This window comes from Rhagoletis pomonella, unplaced genomic scaffold, assembly GCF_013731165.1.
Source record: "Rhagoletis pomonella isolate Grant_MI unplaced genomic scaffold, Rhpom_1.0 Rhpom_scaffold_00016, whole genome shotgun sequence".
NCBI lineage: Eukaryota > Metazoa > Arthropoda > Insecta > Diptera > Tephritidae > Rhagoletis > Rhagoletis pomonella.
The window spans coordinates 2,888,211-2,896,547 of record NW_023458570.1 but is presented as its reverse complement, the minus strand read 5'-3'; positions in this window follow the sequence as shown (position 1 = coordinate 2,896,547).

The window sequence follows — 8,337 nt, the reverse complement described above, 5'->3', positions numbered from 1 at the left end:
TAATTCAAACTATCGAATATATTCAAGGTGCAAATTAATTAAAAAAAAAAACGTGCACGGATGGCTTCCTACATACCATTACTATATAACTTACTAAAAAAAAAGTTGAATAGGATTAAAAGTAAAAGTTTTGAACCAATAATAAGTGATTTGAACATTAGTCTTAAACTTTTATTTACGTTATATAAAAGGGCATGGTTCCTTGCGGAGAAGTGGAAAACTATTGACTGCCATTCACCTGGGAGTGGCCAGAAGCGATTCTTGTGCGTACGGTTCAAATCACAGTTCACAACGACCGGATATTTATATCCACGTATCCTCTTGGTAGCAACCAAACACCCGTTTGGGAGTGAGCTAAAGTGAGAAGGCGTAAAACTTCGCGTGTGCTTGGTTTGGATCCCGCCACGTTAAAACCCCGCCCAATAAAAAAGAACGAACAGCCTCAGATGAGACCCCCTTTTTTTTGATGACGACCACGGCAGACGTATAAAGGACTATGATTTAAGGGCATGTACCTGGAACATCCGAACCCCTTAATGGGGAAGGTGCCTCTGCCCGGCTGGTTGATGTCCTCGTAAGGACAAAAGCTGACATCACCGCCATCCAAGAAATGCGTTGGACGGGGCAAGGCAAGCAATGCCAGGGCCCTTCCGACGTATACTACAGTTGCCACGTAAAGGAGCGCAAATTCGGCGTTGGATTCGTGGTAGGAGAGAGACTCCGTCGCCGAGTACTGGCGTTCAACCCGGTGGACGAACGTCTAGCCACAATCCGCATCAAAGCTAGATTCTTCAACATCTCGCTCATCTGCGCCCACGCCCCGACGGAAGAGAAGGATGAGGTGTCGAAGGATCTCTTCTATGAGCGCTTGGAACGTACATATGAGCGCTGCCCCGACAAGATGTCAAAATCGTGCTCGGCGATTTTAATGCCAAGATGGGCAAAGAATGGATCTTTGGCGCCACTGTCGGAAAATTCAGCCTCCACGACGAAACGTCCGATAACGGACTAAGGCCGATCGACTTCGCCGGGGCCCGAAACATGGTAATATGTAGTACTAGGTTCCAGCATAAGAACATCCATCAAGCTACTTGGCTGTCTCCAGATCGAAAAACGAGAAACCAAATCGATCATGTTGTGATAGACGGAAGGCATACTTCAAACGTTTTAGACGTACGTACACTCCGAGGGCCAAACATCGACTCGGGCCACTATCTTGTTGTAGCCAAGATACGCACCCGCCTCTGTGCAGAAAAAAATCTGCGCCCAACAATACAATGAAAGCTTAACATCTAAAAGCTACAATCACAACGGACGGCCAATTTATTCGCCACTCGACTCACACACCTGCTCTCTGAGAGCACTCTTCACCAAACAATCCGACATACGCGAGCAGTGGAACCACATATCCCGATCATTAACTACCGCCGAAGAAGAAGTAGTTGGATTTCAGCGAGCCCGAAAGAACAACTGGTACGATGAGGAATATCAAGAAGCCGTAGAGAAGAAAGACGCCGCCTATAGGGCCACGCTGCGATCGGGCGAAACGCAAGCCATGTGGGACCGTTATAGGGAACTGAAGAAGGAAGTAAGACGTATTTGCCGCAATAAGAAGAGAGAGGCCAAAATACGTGAGTGCGAAGAGCTTGAGATGCTGGCCGACAGGAAGAACGCCCGGAAATTCTACCAGAGGGTTAGGCGAATTACGGAAGGTTTCAAGACCGAGGCGAACTCCTGTAAGAACAACAATGGCGACCTAGTGACCGATGTCCAGAATGTACTTCAATTGTGGAGGGAACACATTTACAACCTACTGAACGGTAGCAGCGCTGAAAGTAGTGAAGAAGACGAATCCGAGTCCCCAGTCGATGATGATGGAGTAGCTGTCCCACCTCCTGACTCTGACGAGGTACGAATAGCGATTACGCGGCTGAAAAACAACAAAGCTGCTGGAGCTGACGGCCTGCCAGCCGAGGTATTCAAGTACGGCGGCGAGGAGCTGATGAGGAACATGCATCAGCTCGTATGCAGAATATGGTCAGATGAACGCATGCCCGACGACTGGAATTTAAGTGTGCTCTGCCAAATCAACAAGTTAGGCGACCCCGCCATACCCGCCAACTACCAAGGAATCAGCTTTCCTAGCATAGGTTATAAGGTCTTACCGAGTGTATTGTGCGAAAGAATGAAGCCCACCGTCAACGAACTGATTATACCTTATCAGTGTGGCTTTAAGCCTGGAAAATCCACCATAGATCAGGTATTTACAATACGCCAAATCTTGGAAAAGACCCGCGAGAATAGGATCGACACACATCATCTATTTGTCGATTTCAAAGCCGCTTTCGACACACGAAGAGAAGTTGCCTTTATGCCGCGATGTCTGAATTTGGTACCCCGCGAAACTAATACGGCTATGTAAAACGACGTTGAGCAATACCACCAGCTCCGTCAGAACAGGGAAGATTGGATAGAGAAAAAAAGCGAATGGGTCTGGTGGTGAACGACGACAAAACGAAGTATCTCCTGTCATCACACTAACAGTCAGAGCATACGCGTCACTGTTGACAGTTACAAGTTTGAAAAAGTAGACGACTTCGTTTATTTGGGAACCAGCATTAACACCAATAATAATGTCAGCCTTGAAATACAACGGAGAATCACTCTTGCCAACAAGTGCTACATTGGGCTGAGTAGGCAATTTAGAAGTAAAGTCCTCTCTCGTCGTACAAAGATCACACTCTATAAGTCACTCATCATGCCTGTGCTGGTGTACGACGGGCAGGCATGGACAATGAAAGCATCTGATGAGGCAGCTCTTGGAGTTTTCGAAAGAAGGATTCTCCGAAAGATTTACTGACCTTTACGCTTTGGTGATGGCGAATATATCAGACAATTTAACGATGAGCTGTATGAGCTTTACAACGATATAGACATAGTGCAGCGAATTAAAATTCAGCGGCTCCGCTGGCTTGGCCATGTCGTTCGAATGGCCACTTTCAGCATTCCTATATGGAACTAGAAGCCCTCACCCGCTTTGCTGAGTGTATGAAACTTCTACCTGCTACATTGAGTAAAATTTATTTCAAGAAAACTCAATTAAAAAACAGGAGGTTTAAAATTTGTTTAACCATCTTCAAAATAATTTCAAACTGCATAAAACTTTCTTTCTCACTTATCATACTTTTTCAATTAACCTGAACTCAATTTGAGATTTTAAACAGATGGAAACTCCTTACATGTAGTTTTGATACCCATATTGTAATAATTCATTTAAATTATTGAATAGTTTGAATTTAACCTTTTAAACAGTTGGCAACCTTTTTAAGCCTGTTTCGTGTGACACTGATACATATTGTGTTACATATTCAAAACCATTTCGGTTTATACCAATCTATACTAATATATATTTTGAAGGCCGTTTTTTTTTGTGTTCGCAAAGCTCGAGAACGGCCGAACCGATTTTTTTGAAATTTCGAACACCTGCTTCAGACGTCCCAATGATGGTTATAGGCTTAAAAAAACCAATTTTTTTTTTATTTGGCGTGGCACCTTCCATACAAAGTCTATGCATATTGGATTTCTGTAGAACAATTATGCGCATCCATTTTGAAGTTGCCACCAACTATACTATAAAGTTTCTGGGGCAGATTCACTATAGAACCGGATCATTGTTGCCGCCAGGGAGTGAAGAGGAAATGTTCTTCAAATTTATTTCGTTGTGAGATTAACCGTTCTATGAAATGCTGCACAATTAAATAATTTTAAGAACTTCTTCACGGACATGACACTTTCGTTAGGTTATTTAAAGTGGCAAAAGACCACCAAACCATAATCTTAGTCGATGAGCATGCCAATGGAAATCGTAAACGTGAATTATTGGTGAAAATGTTGGACCAAAATGTTTCAATGATAAAATTAAGTTTGGGCGGGACGAAGTTCGCCGGGTCTGCTAGTATTAAAATATTCCATTTAAACTAATTGAATTTTATTTAAAAAAAGTAGTAACCCTTGTGAGAGACTTCAATATTATTCAAAACCTTCAAACTAAAGGTTTCTTAACAATATTTCGTTTGACAACCATATTCTAATTCTTCAGATTAATTTAAATTCGACTTTTTAAACAGGTGGCAACCCTTTTCAAGATACGTTCCAACTACAGCTTTTTTAAGCCTCTTGACATCCATTTTTTTAATATAATTTTCAAATAAATAATTCCCTTAATTGAAGTTGAATTTGATTTTTTGTAAAAGGTGGCAGCCCTTATCCATGAGTAGATAATGATTTTATATATCTCCATGCCAAGTTCCAGTAATCTACCAAAAATATTTCCTGAGAAATGCAGTATGAAAAATTCCGTTTGTATGGGAGGTGCCACGCCCCCCTTTCTAATCGAGATTAAATGTAAATATGCACTTTGCGGCACTTACACTATTATTTACTTGTTAAAACATCCTTTCTTCATTTAAACACGAAGTTTACAAAATATAATTCTATATAATTTTTTAGCGCCCCGAGATTTAAATCAAAAGTAGCACATATACAAAAAAACCTATGCAATTGAAGTAAACGTACTACGAATATATCAAAAGCAAGGATAAAATAAAAGTAGTGCTGCTATTTATGTTCAAAAAATCCGAACCTTTCATAAAATATACTTATATATGATTTTTTTTTACTTTGTAATGCGAAATTATATACCTAATTTGGGCGTGATGAAGAAACCTCAAGCACCTGAAATGAAGTTTCAAAACGTAACTGAAACTTTGAGGTTCGCTTTCTGGCCTCATAAGTTAAATAGTTACTAAATTTGATTAAATTAGTTTCACTGCATCTATTAGTTCTCAAAGTAAAAATAAATTATTAGTAGTGATTGTTTAATTTGTAACGACTCGTTGCACTGTGCGGCGTGCCCTATTGGCGTGTTATTATTGAAATTAAATTAGCCTAAATTGAATTGAAATGGTCAATAACATTGTTGACTGTTTCAGCCGACTGCAGGCATCCCCATTATCGTTGTTCATTATGTGGTTGCTGTAGCTGCTTTATACATATGTATAAGCATATGCATGTACATACGTATAAGTATATGCATGTACATACGTATGTACATATACAACTACGTATGTACATATGTATGTATGTATTTAGCTACCATGCAGAAAATCTGAGTAGTTCAGAACTAGCGTAGAACTAGAGCCTCTGCGGACAGTATCTACTAGTTCTAGCTCAATACCCAAGCAATGCCTTCAACTGTACAGTTTTACACGGCGGTTGTAATTGTCGCCCAATGCATTACTTTGCTACTAGTTTTTAACCGGTTCCGTTTTGGACAGTTTTTTTTATAGGAAATCGTTTTAAGATTCGATTTTTGAATATTTTTTCCGTTTTTTTATTTTCTTTTACAGATTGTTACATACATATTTTATAAAAAAAAATGTATTGTAAGTGGCACTCAACGATTTAAATTCAACGATGCTTGAGTCGGAAGTCTTCCCGCTGAGTTATGTACTTTCATATTGTACGAGAAGTGAAAATTTGTACACTTACACCGCAAGTTTCAACTGTCCCGCTCTGCAGCTGTTTTGCTCCAGTTCAGAGATAGTTCTGAAATATGTAGTTCGGAACTAGCGCTTTGCCAGACTGTCTCTAAATTTTACTGCAGGGTATTAGCAGCTGTTAATGAACGCATGGTATGACAACAATACGGACCGGGTGCATCTGGTATCAAATTTCATTCGCGCATTAATTTGGAATTTATATTTATGCATACATACATATGTATGTACATAAAATTTGTATCTTTTTTATTTCGATTAAAAATTACTTCACACATACATATGAATGTACATTTTTTATTTGGTAATATTTATTTAATATGAAAATGTGACAGTTTCTATTGCTGCAGTCACAAAAATTCAAACGCGTATTTACAAATTTTCCTTTATTTTAATTTTATATTTTACTAAAACGAGTTCTGCACCGTTCGTTATCTCGATAGTCACTGCCTTTTAATTAAAACCTAACTTAACTGATAGGTTGGGGTTAAGTAGTTTAAAGTTTCTTTGAAAGCATGCTGATGAATGTCTTTTGAGAATTTGAAAGATAAGATGGGAAAGGAGAAGAAAATTTACATTTCAAAAAGCAAGCCTTAGTATCAGTTATGAAACTCAAGCGGTAAAAAAAGATAAAAATTGTTTTTACTTTCAAATATTATTAGGTAAAAATCGTATATACCAATATTCTGCGTATAAATCTTTAAATTTCCTGCTTATGCAAATATTATACTCGAGCTTCATTGAAAGTTATAAAACTAGGTATGTTTAGCTTGTGTCTGAGGTGTATTACATATAACCTGAAATTAAAATTTTGTGAAAACAATGTGAGATGCACCAAATTCGTTCCTGGATTTCTAGAAAAGGGCAACTTATATTAACATAAAGTATAAGTCCAAAGCTCCGACTGAAAAGTTTTTCATGCCCTATATTCTATTGTGGGATATGACAGTGTTCAGAAATCAATTTATAAACTTACTGAAACTCCAAAATGTTTAAGTTGATTTTTCACACTTAAAAACAACTCTCATTGTAGAAGTGTGTAATTTTGTGTGAATTTTCAATTGTAGATCATATTTATTGTGGTATTTATATTATTATATCTACTGTACTAAGAAAAACTAAGGACTGATATTGTGAAAATGGGTTTGGAAAACATGAACAATATGAACCTTTTAAGCACCGAAATTAACATGTCACATGATGTCACCAGCCTGGATTTGGAATATACCCTAGTTTTTAACAAATATGTATATAAATAATTTAAAAATATACCTGCATATATGAATGCTGAAAATTTTTCCAGGGAATCGTTGGTAGGGATGCAAACGATGCATCGATATTTTTGAAACATCGATAATATCGGTTCAAAATTCGATCTTTGCTATCGATGTTTACAATTTCCTAAAATCGCTAAATTGACGATACATCGATGCCAGTTTTAGCGATGTTTTAACATCGACTTTAGTGTGACACAGACTTGAATTTAACTTACCCATTATGCTCCTAAAATATTTTGGCTGGCTATGAATTTTATTAATTATTCTTTTGGGGAAAATTTAGAAATTCCGAGCATACTCTTATCTTTCGGTATAAAAAATGCTTACTTAATCATTAAACAAGACCGGATTCCCGTTGAAATTTCAACGAAATTGGGGCTTGGAACTTTAGGCTCAGCGAACTTACGACGGCATGCATTTTTATTATATTTATAGGAAGGGCAAAGGAATGGTAAATAAATACAGGGAAATACATCCATATGTAAGTATTTTTCTAATTGAATTACAGAGCGTATGAATTGAAAGGTGTTAAATTTTCCTTTTAATGTGATTACAACCTAACAAGTTTGGAAACATCGGAAAGCATCGATATATCGCTGTTTTTCTGGCGATGTATTTTAGCATCGATGTTACTTCCCAAAATTTGCATCCCTAATCGTTGGTTTCCGTGGGAACGAGTAACGACCGAACCTAAATTGTATAACCTATTTCATGAAAAATCGTTGGAAATACTTTGAACTTGGAAACTTACGTTTATGATATGTATTCAGTATATAAGATAAAAATGTGCATTTACCTAAGAAGTATATTTTTGCATATTTTCGCCCTTTTTGGATATGTTAGCATTTTGAAGGGATAGCGCATATTTTCTGTATATATTTTATAAAAACAACGTTAATAAATTTTTGTTAATGTATTTTAAATTTATATAAATGCATCTCTCAAGTATATTTTAATTTTAACATTAAAAATCTGGCAGCACAATGTTTCAATATGGTATTCGCAAAATTCTTTGATTTCCTTGTTAAATAAAATGCCAAAGAAAGATTCCGTGAATTCCTTACGAGAATGGTAAATGAACACATAGACGAATTACGAAGCGACGGCAGTGTTTTGTTTTGCAAAAGCTGCGATGGAAGCCTAAACGCATCCAGGACCTTCCATGTAACACGGATTTTGAATTTATTTTATATAACATTGGCAATTTATACAATTTTTTAGACCCTGAAACTTGCACTTTATAAAATAAAAATTTTCTGGGCTATAAAACTGCATACCCAAACATGTTCTTAAAATTCCGATTCAAAAGCTCGAAACTTAGTTATAAGTTTGTTAATTTTGTATATTAAGTTTGAAAATTTGATTTACATATATGGTTTTGGTTAAAGCATGCACAATATTTTTATAAAACAGTAATAAAAAATTTTACATTTTTTACAACATGTGAACACTTGAAAAAATCACTGTATATGGAATTTTCATAAGTGGTACTGAAAAAAGCA